General features: G+C 32.9%; 1 pseudogene across 1 annotated transcript in view; it reads right to left on the bottom strand.

The window, feature by feature from the left end:
- Positions 1–18,463, bottom strand: part of LOC149565069 (cytochrome P450 734A1-like) — a 48,420-nt pseudogene that overhangs the window by 2,788 nt on the left and 27,169 nt on the right. The gene's annotated exons all lie outside the window — the stretch shown is intronic.

Genomic DNA, 18,463 nt, shown 5'->3' with positions numbered 1-18,463 from the left:
TACTGGGCAATGATGTATCTATTTTTTTCAAACAATTTTTTTATACATGTTGTACCTTTGTTTCTTTTGACTCCATTTTGTTTTTCAGTCACATTGCTTTTTATTTCTGAGTTGTTGCAAAAAAAATGCAACAGAGTTTGTGGGAAGACATTAATTTAAGGATTTTTGTTAGTTGCTGGAAAAAAATCCTAGCAAAATCGTAGAGTTTGTGGGAAGACATTAATTTGTGGGAAGACATTAATTTCAAAATTTTATTCTAGGTTTCTACTTTTGCAAATAACTATATTTGTGCATGGACTCTTTGTGACTCTTATATTTCCTTTTGTGCTCTGCTGTATGAGGATACATTTATAAAATGGCACGAATTTTGAATCTTCTGCTAAAAACATTGGGGGTTTTGAATCTACAACTCTATCATGATTTTTTCTTGTTTTGAATTTTCAAGGCCTCAACTTCAGGTGGTGTAAACTGAGCCACTTCTATGTCAAATATGAGAGGAAATACAACTTGAGTGTTAGATTTCATCAAATCACTTCCTGTACATGAAATTACTAGTATAATAAAAATTGCTTTTAGAACATCAATTTGAAGCATCAGAGTTGCCCTAATAGAATAAGACTTTCATGATTTCAGTCACATTGCTTTTTATTTCAGAGTTGCTCTTACCATATGAACAAATAGGAGATTGTGATTTCTATCTTTTAATACTTCTTGCCATACACCTTTTGCTAAAATGTCAATGTGTTTATAGATATATATGTAAATCTATAAATGTGTATATCAAAAATTGAAATACAAAAGTCAAGTAACATATCTATAAAAACTTAAAGCTTGACTCAATGCAAGCTGTAATTTGTATAATAGTATGCAATATATATTTCTTGACATTTATATCAGAGGTATTATGTAATATCCAATGTTTTGAGAATTACAAAATGAGCAGCTTACAAGAACTGGAAAATAAGCATGGTCCTGATAGTAGAAGAACTATAAGTATTACAAAATAACCATGTTGTTTGGAACTTTGGAAAGACATTTATATAATAATGTGCAGATTCATGTATCTCTGCACATTGATAAATCTCTCTGATGTTTTTCTTTGTATAAATACTTGCTCTTTTGATGTCCCCTGTGCGTGCATGGATGGCCGAGGCAAAATAAAGCAAGGAGTTTTAACAATGAACAAGGGCTTCGTTGAAAGCAGAGAAAATGGAGGCAAAGCATAAAAAATGATAAACTATTCAGTCATAGGTATGGTCGTTCTCAGCGTTGCTCAAATTTTTTAAAAAGAAAGAAAAAGGGAAATAAAAAGGTTTGAATGTTTCAGTTAGTTGAATTTTTTTTAAAAGGCAAAGATTTCATTTGTCTTGAGGTTTTTTTGTGTAAAAATTAAGGAGGATTTTTCACTCATGAACCCTAATGGCATTTAAAAAAAAGGTTTCTTACGAACCCTAATGGCACTATTTTGGAAAAGAGGTTTCAAAATAAGAAGAAAAAAAATGAAGGTTCTCTGGTTCGATTGGTTGTTTTATAAGGCATATGCTAGTATGTTTTTTCTGTTCAAAAGGCACATGAAGAATTCGGTGGTTTAACTATTAATAGATTGTTTTAAACCACATATATCACAAGGACATTTTTGGAACGACCCTAACTAGTTCAGTTTGTTTTTCAAAAACTAATTTTTTTTATATGAATCTCATCTCTATTTAAAGAGATTATTGTAAAATTGGAAAGTGGAGAAAAATGGGTGATACAGTGATGTAAAAGCAGAGACACAAAATATCTTGAAATTGTGTAAGATTGATCTGAAGGATTGATTATAAACTTATTTGCATGTATAGGTGTATGGTGTATTACATACATTTATATGTGTATGTAAGGTTGTAATTCAATTAAAAAGATAAACAAGGTTGAATCCTTGAGCAGTTGTTGCTACTGAGTGTAAAGAGTTGAAGCTCAATAAAGATTACAAGTTCATGGAGTGGTTTTTCTCCCTATGACCAATCCTTAAGAAATTTTGAGGGTTTCCTACTTGTTCATGTTTTCGTATTTATGCATGGTGAATGGTTATTATTTGAGTAAGATTTGAATCCATTCAATTTATGAAACTTTAAAGTTGAAATTTGTAAATTGGTTAAGCAAAATCAGTGAGTTCTGATTCACCCCCCTCCCAAACTCTAATACTTCCAACAAGTGGTATCAAAGCATAGGATTCCTTTTAGGAATTGTTCCAGGGATTTTTATTAGAAGTAAAATGAGGTTGAAGGAGCTTCCCTTAACCGAGCTCCATTATTTGATCGTAATGACTATGTTTTTTGGAAAGTTATTATGGAGGCATTTATACATTCTTTAGATGTTAGAATGTGGGATGTTATTACGAAGTATATTGTCCCACCAACAGTACCTACTGATGCTAATGATAAACTGACATATGAATCGGATAAAAAGGTAAGATATACTCTTCTATGTGGTCTCACCAAAGATGTGTTTGCTAAAGTAGTCTACTGTAAATCAACAAATGATATTTGGAAAAAATTGGAAACTATTTATGAAGGAGATGAAAAGGCTAAAGAGTCAAAATAGTTAACTCTCAAAACTTAGTTTGATAACTTAAAGATGAATGAAGATGAAAATATTTCAGCATACTTCTTGAAAATTGATGAAATAGTCAATGCTAGAAAAGGTCTAGGCCAACAAATTGAAAAACATGATATAGTTTCAAAATTTATACGGTTAGTTCTACCTAAATTTGAAACTAAAATTTCCACTTTAGAAGAAAATAAAAGTTTTTCTAAAATGACTTTGCACCAATTACAAGGAACCCTAACTGCTTATGAAATGAGAAATAGCAATCAAGTTAGTTCTACATCAAAAGTGACAGTCTTTAAAGCTGAAGAAAGTGATTTAGGTTTAACATATCCTTTAAAAGCATTATTAGTCGGGAAAATGAGAAAAAAATATAAAGGAAAACCAAAATGTTTCAGTTGTGATCAATTAGGACATTTTGCAACAAAATGTCCAAATATAGAACTAGAAGACAATGATGAGAAAACTAAAAAAATTTCAAAAAGAAAACCTTGGAATGAAAGCAAAGATTCAAGGATTTCAAAAAGAAAAGTCTTCTATCAAAAGAAGACTCAAATGAAGAGTCTAGTGATCTTGATGAAGAAGGGGAAAGGTTGTTCATGGCTGAAATAGTCAACACTTCAAAATCTGAGTCTAGTGAATTTGAATCTTCATATGATATAGATGAAGAAATTGATCTTGTAGAAGAACTTCTAAAATCTCTACAAGAACTTAAGAGGTTAAAGAAGGTAATTTTAAGTCATGAAAATAACAATAAAAGACTTCAAGAAGAATTGGAAAAGAAAATCAAATCATTGAAAATCACAAAATTTTACTTGTTGAAAAGGATAAAAAATTGAATGCTTTACAATGCTCATCTGAAGAGTCTTCTAAACAGAAAACTAAATTTTTCTTTAAGGGTTACTACTTCAACTGTAATATTTTTGGGCATAAGGCATCTTTTTGTGAAATCAGTACTAGTCAAGGTAAGAAAAATGTCATCAGATGTTTCAAATGTTTTCATTATGGTCACTTTGCAAATCAATGCAAACTAAATCTAAACCCTAAAGAGATTTGGAAACAAGTTAAGACATCTGAAAAGTCTTTAATAGTTGAAACAACCCTATTTGCCCAAAAACCTACAACATGGGTTTTTGATAGTGGTTGCTCACATCATATGACTGGATGTAGAAGTAAGTTCCAAACCCTAAAATATTTTGATGGAGGGTTTGTTCATTTTGGTGATAATTTAGGAGCCTATATGATAGGAAGAGGTTCAATAATTTTAAACAAAGATACACCTATTCATGATGTATACTTTGTAGAAGGTTTGAAACATAATCTTTTGAGTGTTAGTCAAATTTGTGATAGTGGGTATTCTATCTCCTTTAATGCTAAAGGATGCTTCATTAAAAATGGAAGGGATAAAGTCATTGCTAGTGGTTTAAGGACAAGTGAAAACCTTTATAATCTGATTGGTTCTATAGTTTAGGAAACATCATTAATTAACACTTGCCTTATGAGTTAGGTAGAAGAAAATTGGTTGTGGCATAAAAGATTGGGACATCTTAGCTTTGATGATCTTGCTAGGATTAGTAAGAATAAAAAGGTTAGAGGACTACCTCAAATCAGCAAACCAGTGAACATTTGTGAAGAATGTGTGAAAGGAAAACAAACGATGGTATCTTTTAAAACAAAAGAATAATCATCTAATAGGCCACTTGAACTTGTGCATACTGATCTATGTGGACCTACTAATACTGCATCATTAAATGGTGAGAAATATTTTACGTTATTTGTAGATGACTATTCAAGAATGGTTTGGGTAACTTTTCTAAAATACAAATGAAAAGCTTTTGATCGTTTCAAAATTTTCAGAAAAATGGTTGAAAGGGAAATTGATTTAAAGTTAAAGTGTTTAAGGTCAAATAGGGGTGGAGAATTCACTTCTCAAGAATTCATTGAGTATTGTGAGGAACATGGTATTAAAAGACAATACGCGACTACTCGAACACCACAACAAAATGGTGTTGTGGAAAGGAAAAACATAACTGTCAAAGAGATGGTCAGAACTATGCTAAATGAAGTAAAATTACCTAATAAATTCTGGAAAGAAGTTGTTCATATAGTTGTCTACATTTTAAATCGAGCTCTAATAAGAGTAAGAATAGCTCATACTCCATATGAATTATGGAATGGTAAAACAACTAATGAATTTAAAAAATTTTGGCTATAAATGCTTCATAAAAAAGAATGATGATTGTTTAGAAAATTTCAATTCAAGATCTGATGAAGCAATTTTTCTTGGATACTCCACACATAGAAAAGCTTTTAAATGCAATAACAAGAGGTTGAATATAGTGGAAGCCATAAATTTTGTATTTGATAAAAACTCTTTATCTTGCAATAATAAAGAGGATCTTGGAGAAGTATCATTTCAAAAATCAGAAACTTTGCATGATGACGAGAACTTTGAAAATGTTGAGTCTAAAGTTGCTAATGAAACTGAACAAAAAAACTTTTCAAATTCCAAAATAACAAACACTGGTTTAAGAATGATAAAAACCCCATCTAGAATTATTGCTAAAAGGCACTCTGAATCTCAAGTCATTGGAGATGTTGAAAAAGGATTTTTGACTAGAAGAAACGCTAAAATAGATGAACAAGCAAATATTGCTGAATGTTTCTATTTGATATTAGATTTTGAACCCAAAATAATATCTAAAGCTTTATCAAATCCTTGCTGGAAAAATGCTATGCAAGATGAAATAAATCAAATTGAGAAAAACAAAACCTGGGAACTTGTTCCTACACGTGATAACAAAAATGTCATAGGTGAAAAATGGGTGTTTCACAATAAACTAAATGAAGATGGCAAAGCAATAAGGAACAAAGCTAGATTTGTGTGCAAAGGATATGCTCAGCAAGAAGGAATTGATTTTGGTGAAACATTTACATCAGTTGCAAGGATGGAATAAATTTGATTTTTTCTTGCATATGCAAGTTATAAAAGGGTTACTATTTAACAAATGGATGTTAAAACTGCATTCTTGAATGGGTATCTTGAAGATGAAGTCTATATGGAATAGCCAAAAGGTTTTGAATCTTCTGACAAACCTGATGATGTTTTTTGACTCAAAAACACATTATATGGTTTAAAGAAAGCTCCTAGACCTTGGTGTTCCAGGTTGGATAAATATCTGATTGCAAATGGATTTTCTTTTGGAAAAGCAGATAGTACTTTGTATATCAAAGTCATAAATGATGACATTTTGGCAGTAGAAATCTATACATGGGTGATATTATTTTTGGGTCTACTAATGATGAATCAGCAAAACATTTTTCAAGTATTATGGAATCTGAGTTTGAAATGTCTCTATTGGGTGTGCTCACATTTTTTCTTGGACTGTAAGTCTCACAGCTTGAACATGGCCTTTTTCTTTCTCAAACAAAATATGCAAAGGAAACATTGAGGAAGTTTAATATGGTTGATTGTAAACCAACAAGTACTCCTATGGAGACATGCTGCAAACTATTAAAAAATGATGACTCACCTTCTGTAAATCAAAGTATATATAGATCCAAGATTAGATGTTTATTATATCTTACAGCATCTAGATCTGATATAATGCAAGCAGTGTGCATGGTTTCAAGATTCCAGTCTAATCCAAACCAGTCTCATCTCAATGCAGTAAATCAAATACTAAAGTACATTCAAGATACACTTGATTTTGGTTTATGGTATCCTCATAGTAATGACTTTACACTTTCTAGTTATACTAATGTAGATTGGGGTGGATCTGATGATAAAAAGAGTACTAGTGGTGCAGCTTTCTTCCTTGGTGATTGCTTAGTTGCCTGGCATAGCAAAAAAAAAGACTGTGTTACATTGTCTACTTGTGAATCTGAGTATGTTGCTGCTACTGCCTATTGCACTCAGTTGATTTTGATGGATTATCATCTAATTTAGGTATTCAAGTCTCAAAGCCTATTTCTATCATGTGTGATAATATGAGTGCTATTCAATTAAGTAAAAATCTAGTAATGCACTCATGCACAAAACATGTGGCTATTAAACTTCACTTCTTGCATGACAAAGTTCTTAATAATGAATTCAAGCTAGTCTATGTGCCCACTCAAGGACAGGTAGCAGACATTTTCACTAAAGCTTTACCTAGGGAATCCTTTGAACAATTAAGAACTCGATTGGGAGTTTTCTCTCAATCATTGCTGATATAGAGTTTTGCAAATAAATATTCTGTGTTAGGTTTCTACTCCTAGTCACAGAAACTTTCTTCTATGAAAAGCAGATGGTCAATTTTTTTTGATGCAAAATTTTTGGGGGAGATATCAAAATTAGTTTGGTGATTTATCAGCACATTTTGAGATCAACATCTATGTTCAGTCTTTGTGGTTCTCAACATTATCAGCATATTGTCAGTCTTTGTGGTGCTTCCCAACATTATCAACATATTGTGTGATCAGCCTCTATGTTTAGCTCTTGTGTTTTTGTAACAGTGATCAGCACATTATTTTCTTTGTTCAGTGACAGTTATCTGCTTGTTCTTTCTTTAGCATATTTGTTTTGTACATTATCTTGTATATATTAGATGGTATATCAGAAGAAGTTTGAATTTTTATATTTTTTGTATACCATCTTGTATGTATTAGATGATGAAAATTTTTGTCTCAAAAAATGGAGGAGATTTTTGACCATACTATTGAAAAGGTGGCAAGCAAATTTGAAGTCAAAGATGGCAAGTTGACTAATTTGAAATTGTCCCATCGAATAGGTGGCAAGAGTACAATTGGTTACATGGCACAGGCACAAAAAGCTAAATTGGAAACCATGGCATTGTAAATATAAAACAGTGGTGACATAGTAAATAAGTCTTTAAACATCCTGGGCACAGGCTGTATGTGGCAATTAATAAGGTCTGCATGTAAATATGAATTTTGCCAAGTGTTAGTTTTATGTGGCAGACTTGAAAGATAGTTTAAACCTGGTATCGGTTGTGGGCATTTTTGTTTTCTTTTTTGATGTCTTCTCTATGAAACAATAAGGAATGTTGCTGTGAAAATGATATTGAAAAGTTGCTCTGTGAAAACGAAAGGTTAATTTTCATTGCTCTATGTAAATGGATATGGAAAGAGTTTTTACTTCTCTTGCTACTCTATGAAAAAGATTATGAAAAGGTTTTTGGTGTTGGGTAAGGTATCAAATTATTGATAAATTTCTGCTCATGTTTTTCTGTGTATAAATAATTACTCTTTTGATCTCTCTTGTGTGTGCATGGACAACTGAGGCAAAATAAAGCAAGGAGTTTTAACAACAAATAAGGGTTTTGTTGAAAATAGAGAAAATGGAGGCAAAGCATAAAAAATGGAAAACTATTCAATCACACTTTGCTCAATTTTTTTAAAAGAAAAAAAAAAGGGAATAAAAAGGTTTGAATGTTTCAATCAGTTCAATTTTTTTTAAAAGGAAAAGATTTCATTTGTCTTGAGGTTTTCCTATGTAAAAAATAAAGAGGGGTTTTCACTCACGGACCCTAATGGTATTTTTAAAAAAGGTTTCTTACGAACCCTAATGGCACTATTTTGCGAAAGAGGTTTCAAAATAAGAAGAAAAGACATGAAGGTTCTTTGGTTCGATTTGTTGTTTTATAAGGCTTATGCTGGTATATTTTTGCTGTTCAAAAGGCACATGAAGAATTCAGTGGTTTAACTATTAACAAATTGTTTTAAACCACATATATCATAAGGGCATTTTTGGAACAGCCCTAACTGGTTTAGTCTATTTTTCAAAAACTAATTGTTTCTATATGGATCTCATCTCTATTTAAAGAGATTATTGTAAAATTTGAAAGTGGAGAAAAATGTGCGATACAGTGATGTAAAAGTAGAGACAAAAAATATCTTGAAATTGTGTAAGATTGATTTGAAGGATTGATTATAAACTTATTTGCATGTATAGGTGTATGGTGTATTACATACAGTTATATGTGTATGTAAGGTTGTAATTCAATTAAAAAGATAAACATGGTTGAATCCCTAAGCAGTTGTTGTTGCTGATTGTAAAGAGTTGAAACTCAATAAAGATTACATGTTCATGGAGTGGTTTTTCTCCCTATGACCAATCCTTAAGGAATTTTGAGGGTTTCCCACTTGAAAAAAATACGTGTCTCTATCTTCTATGAGTTCATATTTTCTTATTCATGCATGGTGAATGATTATTATTTGAGTAAGATTTGAATGCATTCAGTTTATGAAACTTTAAAGTTGAAATTTGTAAATTGGTTAAGCAAAATTAGCGAGTTCTGATTCACCCCTGCCCCCCCGCCTCAAAACTCTAATACTTCCAACAAGTGGTATCAAAGCATAGGATTCATTTTAGGAATTGTTTTAGGGATTTTTATTGGATGTAAAATGGCACAGGTTAAAGGAGCTTCCCTTAACCGAGCTCCATTATTTGATGGTAATGACTATGCTTTTTGGAAAGTTATGATGGAGGCATTTATACATTCTTTAGATGTTACATATCTCCATAGATCTTTACAGGATCACTTAAGAGGGAGTAGAACAAAACATGGGTAAAGTTACACTGTCAGTGAGATCAAAATGATTAATAAGGGAAAATGTGGGAAAATGTGCCAGAGAGAATGGATAATGGAATTGAAATACATAATCAATAGATGAATTCCCTATTATTTCTTTGAAATTAAAACAAGAAAAAGAAGCATGATAGAAAGTTTATCATTGAGTGTCATTTTATCATTGAGCATCATTGTGGTACGAGTTAAATTATATTACAAAAATAATGTGTGCTAAGTATTTCATTCATTCTTGTGAGAAATGAGTTGTTATAAATCACTTACTCATGAAATATAGATTGGTAAACTCAAATTCCACATGAATATTGAAAGCAATATCACAATTTGATTTGTTATATAAAATTACTTATCAATGTTTTAAAATAAGAGCAAGTAGATTTCCATAAACTATGTTATGAGATCAATTGCAAGTTGTTTTCAGAATTTGATTGTGAGAAAATAGTTACACATCAAATCTTAAAAACAATTTATAAATGTTTATAAATTCAAAAAATTTAAAACTAGCACTTGCACCCAAAGGAGCAAGGGGTAGGTTGATAGTGACAAAAGGTCCAATTCTACATAAAATGGTTATCCAAACACACACATCTATTAGGCATTTAATATAAAGCAAAGGAAACTCCAAAGTTTGAAAATAAAATTAAACATTGTTAATTTGATATAGTTTAATTTAGGTGTTTATTGAAAAATATAAGTTAGTTTTAACGTCTACGAGGCTAAAGATAGACTACGGGACATGGAGATAACCTAGTAGTTGAGCACCCTAATTTCACACTTCTCAAACCTTATTTGACAATTTCAAATTGCTCCAAATGATTTAGAATGACTTATTTGTCAAGTCCCCTACTTATTCATAAGATTTATGGTCAACATCATCAAATAGATTCCATATCAATAGGATTTTTATTGAAGCATTCAAAATGACCCCTAAAAATATAAATTTGCATAAGATTGTTTTTATTTTTATTTTTTTAGTGTGTTTACAACTGTACCTAACAACATGAAGACTTAGTTTACTGCAGACAATCTAAGGCCTTGAAAGGATAGATTTGCTTAGAAATAGTGTCACAAATGGATACAAATGAAGGATGAAGGTTGATTAAATAAATCATTCAAATGCATCTGGGAAATAAGAGTCATTTTGGGTGTATATTACACCTAGTTACTTTCTTTTAGGTTTCCAATAATTTGGTGGTTATATCCTCAACCATCCTTGGCCCATGTAAGATAAAAGTCATCCATTTGAGATGAGATTAATTTCCTAGTTGTAGATTCAAAGCAAGTTTCAAGAATATGAAACAAAGGATAAATTCATGCAGCATTCTACACATAAAACTTTGTTTTGAGAACTTGTGGTTGAATGCCCAAAAACAACATTTTCAAGACCTCAAGACATAACAATTGTTCTTTTGTCATTAGGGAAGATTCCTTCAATCACACCAAATTATATTTAATATGGTATTATAGCTACAAACATGGTAAGGTTGGTGTTATGCACTATTCTCCTACTTGAATAATAAACATGAGTATCACGTTTTATTAGTACTTGTTGTTAGGATAAGCACTATTTTTATCACTTTATGACTTACTCATCATAATGAGTGATTAAATGAATTGTAATTAACAAATGAAAATGAGTTATATTACATACTTTATATTATAAATATTATATTTCTCAAAATATTTGTGTCAAATTTTGAACTTAATAATCTGTATATATTCATTTCTCTCTCTTTTAATTGGATGAATCAATTAAAGTTCTTATATGTGGATTTATGCATTTGTCCAATATGATATTTTTATAAAATAGTTTTTTAACTCATTTTCTACTCTTGAGTTGATATTCTCTTGAATTGTTTTCCTTTCCCTAATAATAGAAAATAATCCTAGTTAAGAATGTGAACATTAGAAATTATATATATATATATATATATATATATATATATATATATATATATATATATATATATATATATATATATATATATAATCTCTAATATATATAATTTCTTTAAGAAAATTGAATTATATCTAAGATTGATTTTTTTTAAGTCTTTCATTTAAGTATAACTCTCATTCACATGGCATCACTTTAAATTTTTGAGTTTGAAGTTTTCTTATTTCTATCAAACATTGCTATAATACTAAATAATCTTTTTTTATAATGATAGCTCAAAAATAAATAAATATAGTTCAAGAAAATAAATAACTATGCTCACTTATATAACTAGAGACAAGTACTTAGCCACTCCATGGCAATTGTTTCAATTATAATTCTAATGTAACCTATATCCATTTTTAGATATATGCCATGTAGACCAAATAAAAGACTTAATTCATCATTCAAATCAATATGAGTTTCAACATATAAATCCCCACATGAAAGCAAACAATGTCATGTTTTATATCTATAAATGTGGATGAACTACTTGTTTGACTCACCTTACATGATTGCTTTAGCATATTGAAGTTTGTGTTGAACCAAGTAATGCACAATTTGGTTTGAATGATTTATGAAACTTGAAGTTTGATCCTTAACTTTTTCTTATTAGTACTTGCTAGTTGGCTAAGTACTATTGTAATACTTTTTTTATTTTATACTTTAACTAGTGATTAATTTTTTTGGTTTCTACTACTTTAAAATTAGTTGATTTAAAAAAAAAATATCGAACTAATATGTTGCATAGCATATATGCATGATTGTTAACATTACAATTTTAAGAAATTATTTTTGTAAGATTTGATTGGTTGAATTCATTTAGCTCTTATAATGGTCGGGTAGATTGTAAAACTAAGATTTTTTAAGAGTTTTTTTTTATTAAGGTGAATATGTTTCACTATTGTTTAATAATTTTAATGTAAATGATTTGGTTTAAATTTTTTTTTTTAATATTATATATATTTTATAATATAATATTTATCATTTAATTAAAAATACTAAGAAGATATCTTTTGCTGATATCTTCATGTGCCGAACAACTTTTTAAGTGTCGAGTATAAATTTTTTCAGGTTTAGGGTTGTGAGACTAAGTTTAAATTTTAATTTTTTTATTTCTCACATGGTATCAGAGGTTTGAGGCCCCACATCCATAGTGAGTTAGGGCATTTGTCTTTTCTTGGGATATTTATCATGGCAGGAGATGCAGGAAAGATATGGCAGCAGCCACCATCTTTTAATGGACAGAATTATGATACATTTGCAAAGAAGATGAAGACCATTATGGTTGCAAATGATTTGTGGGAGTTTGTAGTTAATGGATTCAATGATGTGACTGATCCAACTCAGTATGTTGCCCTCACAAATGCACAGAAGACTCATTTGAAAGAGTCAAGGAGGAAAGATGCTAAGGCATTAAGTTTGATTGAAGCAGCAATGACAGAGACAATTTTTCCAAAGATTGCAGCAGCAAATTATGCAAAGGAAGCATGGGATATCCTTGAGATGAACTTCAAGGGGACTGATAAAGTCTGTATAGTAAAGCCATAGAACATAAGGAGGGAGTTTGAGAACCTTCAGATGAAGGAGAATGAATCAGTTGCAGACTTTAGTTCAAGGACCTCCAATGTAATTAATCAACTAAAGTCAAATGGAAAAGACTATCAAGAGCAGAGGATAGTGGAGAAGATATTGAGGAGTTTACCTCATAAATATGACCATTTGGTCATGACAATAGAAGAGGCAAAAGACCTCACTACTTTGACAATGGATGAGTTGATGGGTTCTCTTCAAACCCATGAGTATAGGATCAATAGATCCACATCTTCTTCTACCCAAGAGCAAGCATTCAAGGCTCATTCAAATCCAAGAGGAAGGGAGAGAGGAAGAAATGGCTCAGGCAGAAACTCTAGAGGCAGAGGTCGAGGTAATGGAGGACAAAGAAATGCTACAGCAGAAAGCTCAGGAAGAGAAAATGGAGCAAGTAGCTCACACAATACTTCAAGAGGAGGTAAGAAAAACTACAACTCAAATAAGAGTAATGTAGAATGCTACTACTATCATAAATGTGGGCATTATGCAAATGAATGCTGGAAGAAGCAGAAAGATCAGTCAAGACAAGCAAATGTGGCTGATGTGAACATGGGAAGTGAAAACACTACCTTCATCATGTGTAATGTTGGTGAAGAAGGAAGCCCTGAGGTTTGGTACCTCGACAGTGGATGTAGCAACCACATGAGTGGTAATGAAACCTTGTTTTCATTCATTGACAAGAGTTTCAAATCAAAAATTAAGATGGGTAACAATGGAACCCTACCAGTTGTGGGCAAAGGATCTATTATGGTCCGCACCAAGAAAGGTGAGAAAAGGGAAATACAAAATGTGTATTTTGCCCCTAGTATGAAGCACAATTTGATGAGCATTGGTCAGCTCATTCAAAATGGATAAAAAGTGCTGATGGAGAATGATAGTTGTATCATTCATGAAAAATATGGGAGTAAGAATTTACTTGCAACAGTTCAAATGACAAAGAACAGAATGTTTCCCTTGAGGATAGAGACATGTTTCTCATCTCAAGTTTGTGCTGCACCTCCCACACAATCAACTCTAAGGAGTGTGATTGAAGACCCCTCATAGCTTTGGCACCTCAGGTATGGTCATCTTGGCTATGCTGGTTTAAATTTATTATCAAATAAAAGAATGGTAGAAGGTTTGCCACATGTAGGAAATTCTTGTGACAAGTGTGAGGCTTGTATTTTGGGTAAGCAACATAGGCTTCCCTTTAATTCTGAAAATTCTAGGAGGGCTAGATATCCATTAGAGTTAGTGCATACTGACCTAGTCGGTCCTATGAAAGTTACTTCCATTGGGGGGAGTACCTATTTTATGACATTCATTGATGATTTCAGCCATAGGACATGGGTGTATTTCTTAAAGAACAAATCTGAAGCATTTGAAAAATTTGTAGAATGTAAAGCCCAGGCTGAAAGAGAATGTGGACACTATATCAAGGTCCTTAGATCAGATAGAGGAGGGGAGTATACCTCCAATTCTTTTGTAAATTTTTGCAAGAAACATGGCATAAAGAAAGAGCTCACAGCCAGCTATACACCATAGCAGAATGGAGTGGCTAAAAGGAAAATAAGACCATTGTTGAAATGACAAGGAGCATGATGAAAGAGAAAGGTCTCCCAACTGAATTTTGGGGAGAGGCTATGGCAACAACAGTTTACCTAATTAATAGGTGTCCTACAAAGGTAGTTCGTGACAAAATTCCAATGGAAGCTTGGTCACGAATAAGATGGGTAGTTGAACACTTAAGGGTGTTTGGATGTGTTGCATATGCACATGTGCCTAAAGAGCAAAGGCAAAAATTTGATGACAAAGGTGTGAAATGCATTTTCACAGGATACAGTCCAGAATCAAAGGCATACAGATTGTATGACCCATTGAACAACAAGATGATGTTTTCAAGAGATGTGGAATTTCTTGAAAATCAATCTTGGTATGGTTCAATTGATGAATCACCAAGCACTTCAAGTAAAGTACCAATTATGAGTGAAGAAGATGCTGATGAACAGCAAGAAGAAGGAGCAAATAGAAGAAAAGGCAAGCAGGTTCAGACATTGCCGAGCTCCTCTAGGCATGACCGAGTGTGAGTGCCGAGTACCAGTGAAGATCGAGCTAGTCAGCAATGAAGATTCTAATCCCACACTCTCCTCCCTATTACCAAGAAAGACCAAGAGTCTTAGGGAGATATACCAAGATGAAAGGTATGAAGATTATGATGAGAGTGTTAATTTTGCATTATTTTCTCATAGTGATCCAATATATTTTGAGGAAGCTATTAAGGAGAAGAAATGGTGTAATGCCATGGATGAGGAAATAGATGCTATAGAAAGGAATGAGACATGGGAGCTAACTGAATTGCCTCCCAAGAAGCAAGTGATTGGAGTGAAATGGGTCTATAAGACCAAATGCAATGCTGAAGGCAAGATTGATAGGCATAAGGCAAGGCTGGTAGTCAAGGGCTACAAACAGTAGTATGGAAGAGATTATGATGAGACCTATGCCCCAGTTGCAAGAATGGAAACCATGTGTGCTGTCATAGAAATTGCAGCTCAGTACAAGTGGAAGGTATTTCAAAAGGATGTGAAGTCCACCTTCCTTAATGGTGTATTGAAAGAAGAAGTATATGTGGAGCAGCCGCCTGGTTATGAAGTTGCAGGTGAAGAGAACAAAGTATATAGATTGAAGAGAGCTCTTTATGGGCTCAAGAAAGCCCCATAGGCATGGTACAATAGGATTTACTCATATTTGATGAGCAATGGCTTTAGCAAAAGTAATGGTGAGCCTACTCTTTACATCAAGGCAGCAGATGGTAATGTATTGATTGTTGTCTTATATGTAGATGACTTAATTTTTACTGGAAATGATAAGGCTCTAATTGGTGAATTCAAAGAGGCCATGAAAAGTGAATTTGAAATGACAGACCTAGGTCTCTTGAAATAATTTCTAGGCATAGAAGTAAAACAAATTCATGATGGCATCTTCATCTCTCAAGAAAAATATGCAGGGCAGATCTTGGAGAGATTTAAAATGCAGAACAACGAGGCAGCCCCTACACCAATAGTAGCAGGTCTGAAGTTGAGCAAGGAAGACTCTAGCAAGAGAGTGGATCCAACACTATACAAGAGTATGGTTGGAAGTCTAATGTACTTGACAGCAACTTGGCCAGACCTAATGCATGCAGTAAGTCTGATTTTCAGATTTATGGAAACACCAAAGGATTCCCATTGGCAAGTAGGAAAGAGGATCCTAAGGTATGTGAAAGGTACCAAGGGATTTGGAATTTTATATACTACAAATGTTGATTTCAAGTTGGTGGGTTACACTGATAGTGATTGGGCTGGAAGTTTAGATGATAGGAAGAGCACTTCCAGATACATGTTTCATATGGGATCGGGTGCAATTTCATGGGCATCCAAGAACCAACCTATTGTTGCTCAATCTACAGCAGAGGCTGAATACATTGTAGCAAATGCAGCAACATGTCAAGCAATTTGGCTAAGGAGGATCTTGATAAATTTGAATGAAAGGCAAGAGGATGGAACCAAAATTTTTTGTGACAACATCTCTTCAATTGCATTGTCCAAGAATCCAGTCTTCCATGGGAGAAGCAAGCATATAGAGATAAGATATCACTTCATCAGAGAGTTGGTGGAGAATGGAGATATCAAAATTGAATATTGCAAGTCAGAGCAGCAACTAGCAGATATTTTCACCAAGCCATTAGGCATTGGAACTTTTGTGCACCTAAGACAGAGTCTTGGTGTAGTTGATTTGGATCAACAGTGATCCTTGTTTGTAGGTCTCAAGACAAAGGGGGAGTGTTGGAAATTAATGTCAACGCCTGCAGGTTGTCCTCGAGCCCCACGCCCATCTACCCTGTCAGGTCACTGCAGGCATTCATGGATGACATGCATTCATTTTTGGTAGGTGAGAATTTGAAATTTGAACGTTGAGAGGGAAAGGAAGAATATGAAAAAAGGAATGTTTTATCATTCATTCAAAAAAGAGAGTTTTCAGATCAAGCAGATCAGAGAGAAGTTGCAGAGCTGAGCAGAGAAGGAAGAAGGAAGAAGGAAGTTTGTGCTTGCAATTGCACGTGGTTCCTTGTTCACTCTATAAGTTTGTTTGTGTTTGGATTTGTCCTATTGAACCAGTGATTGCTCCAGGCACCATTGTATGCAACCATTAGAGTTACAGGTTTAAAGGTTTATTAAAGTTTGAAGTATTATCAATTTAGGGTTATTTTAGGGTTTTCTGGTTGAAGCCGAATGCTCCTAGATTTTGTAATAGTTTAATGCAAGATTGAATAGAAAGAAAGTAGCATACTTAATCCATTGTTCTTACTCTCCTATTCATTGTATTTGACAAGTTTGGTTGAAAGCTTAAAGCTTTGACTCTCTAGTTTTAATGGTGAATGCATTCACGTTGGAATTTTCTTAAGTTATAATTTCTTTGTTGGAGCCGAGCTCACTCGACATCTATTGTTGCCAAGCATTTCCTTTATGAGCTGGGCATACTCGACATTTTCTTTCGAGCTCCTCTTTGTGCCGAGTTCACTCGGCACCTGTTGCCTGTCACTCGACACCTTCAAGTGCCGAGCAAGTGCCGAGCAATTTTTGGCACTCGACACCTTCCTGTGCCGAGCATAACTGGCACTCGGCACCTTCATGTGTCGAGTAAAATTGGCACTCGACACCTTCATGTGCCAAACAACTTTTTAAGTGTCGAGTATAAAAATTTTTAGGTTTAGGGTTGTGAGACTAAGTTTAAATTTTAATTTTTTATTTCTCACAAAGGTGACATTCAAATAAAGAGGTTGAATGTGACCAACGATAAAGATAGAGAATGGAACTAATAGATATGAGTCAACCATTACATAGATTCACCATCATAGTCAACGAAAGAGAGAGAGAGTGTGTGTTCAAGCAATATAAAGAAAGGAATTTGCATTTTTTAAGTAATTGACTAATGGAGGATTTATATAGATAACGATGAAGTTAACCCAAGCAGCAGAATTAATATCATCAACAATTAATGATGATAAGGCTTAGCTAAGACATAATTAATGAAATCACATGAGAAGATTGTCTAGGGATCATTCATATATATATAGCTAAAACTTCATGATGATGAAGATCATTGCAAGTAATCAAAGATACTAATAATTGCTTAAACAAAAATCCATATATCATTTAGTTGAATACAGTGAAAGCACCAATATTTATTTACTCAATAATCAATTTATGATTCAAACACTATCCTTTCAACACCCTACATATATACTCAAGTAACTTGATTGATAAGAAGATCAATAAATTGGAAATAATGTATGTATGTAGATATGGTGGAGATTTAAGATGTAAAGAAATAATTGACCACATTAGACAGGGTTAGGTAGAGCTAAAGAAACAATTAGCCAGGCTGTTGTTCTCCATCAAGTTGCATACTAGAACTTGCTCTGGCTCTTGACTGATGATCCCAATGCTATAGCCTTTCAACAGTAACAATTTCCATCAATGCTTGGCATTGCAGATGACCTAGATCTCATGGCTGAACTCCTCTTCTGCTCTTTACCTGAAGTCCTTAAAATCTCTTCACAACAATTTGCCTTATGTTGGGCAAAGTGCCTCTATACACCATCCCAAAGCTCCCCTCCCTGATCAAAGTGAACTCCAAGAAATTTTTGGTGACTTCTTTAATCTCAATTATGTCAAGATCAGTTTGGCAAGAAAGGAGCATTTACCACTCTAGAGGAGCTAATATTGTACAACCTTTG

Source organism: Cupressus sempervirens, chromosome 3 (assembly GCF_028749045.1).
Source record: "Cupressus sempervirens isolate cs-2001-9-10 chromosome 3, ASM2874904v1, whole genome shotgun sequence".
Taxonomy (NCBI): Eukaryota; Viridiplantae; Streptophyta; class Pinopsida; order Cupressales; family Cupressaceae; genus Cupressus; species Cupressus sempervirens.
Note: the sequence above shows the minus strand (reverse complement) of the source record. Positions and strands in the feature narration are given on the sequence as shown.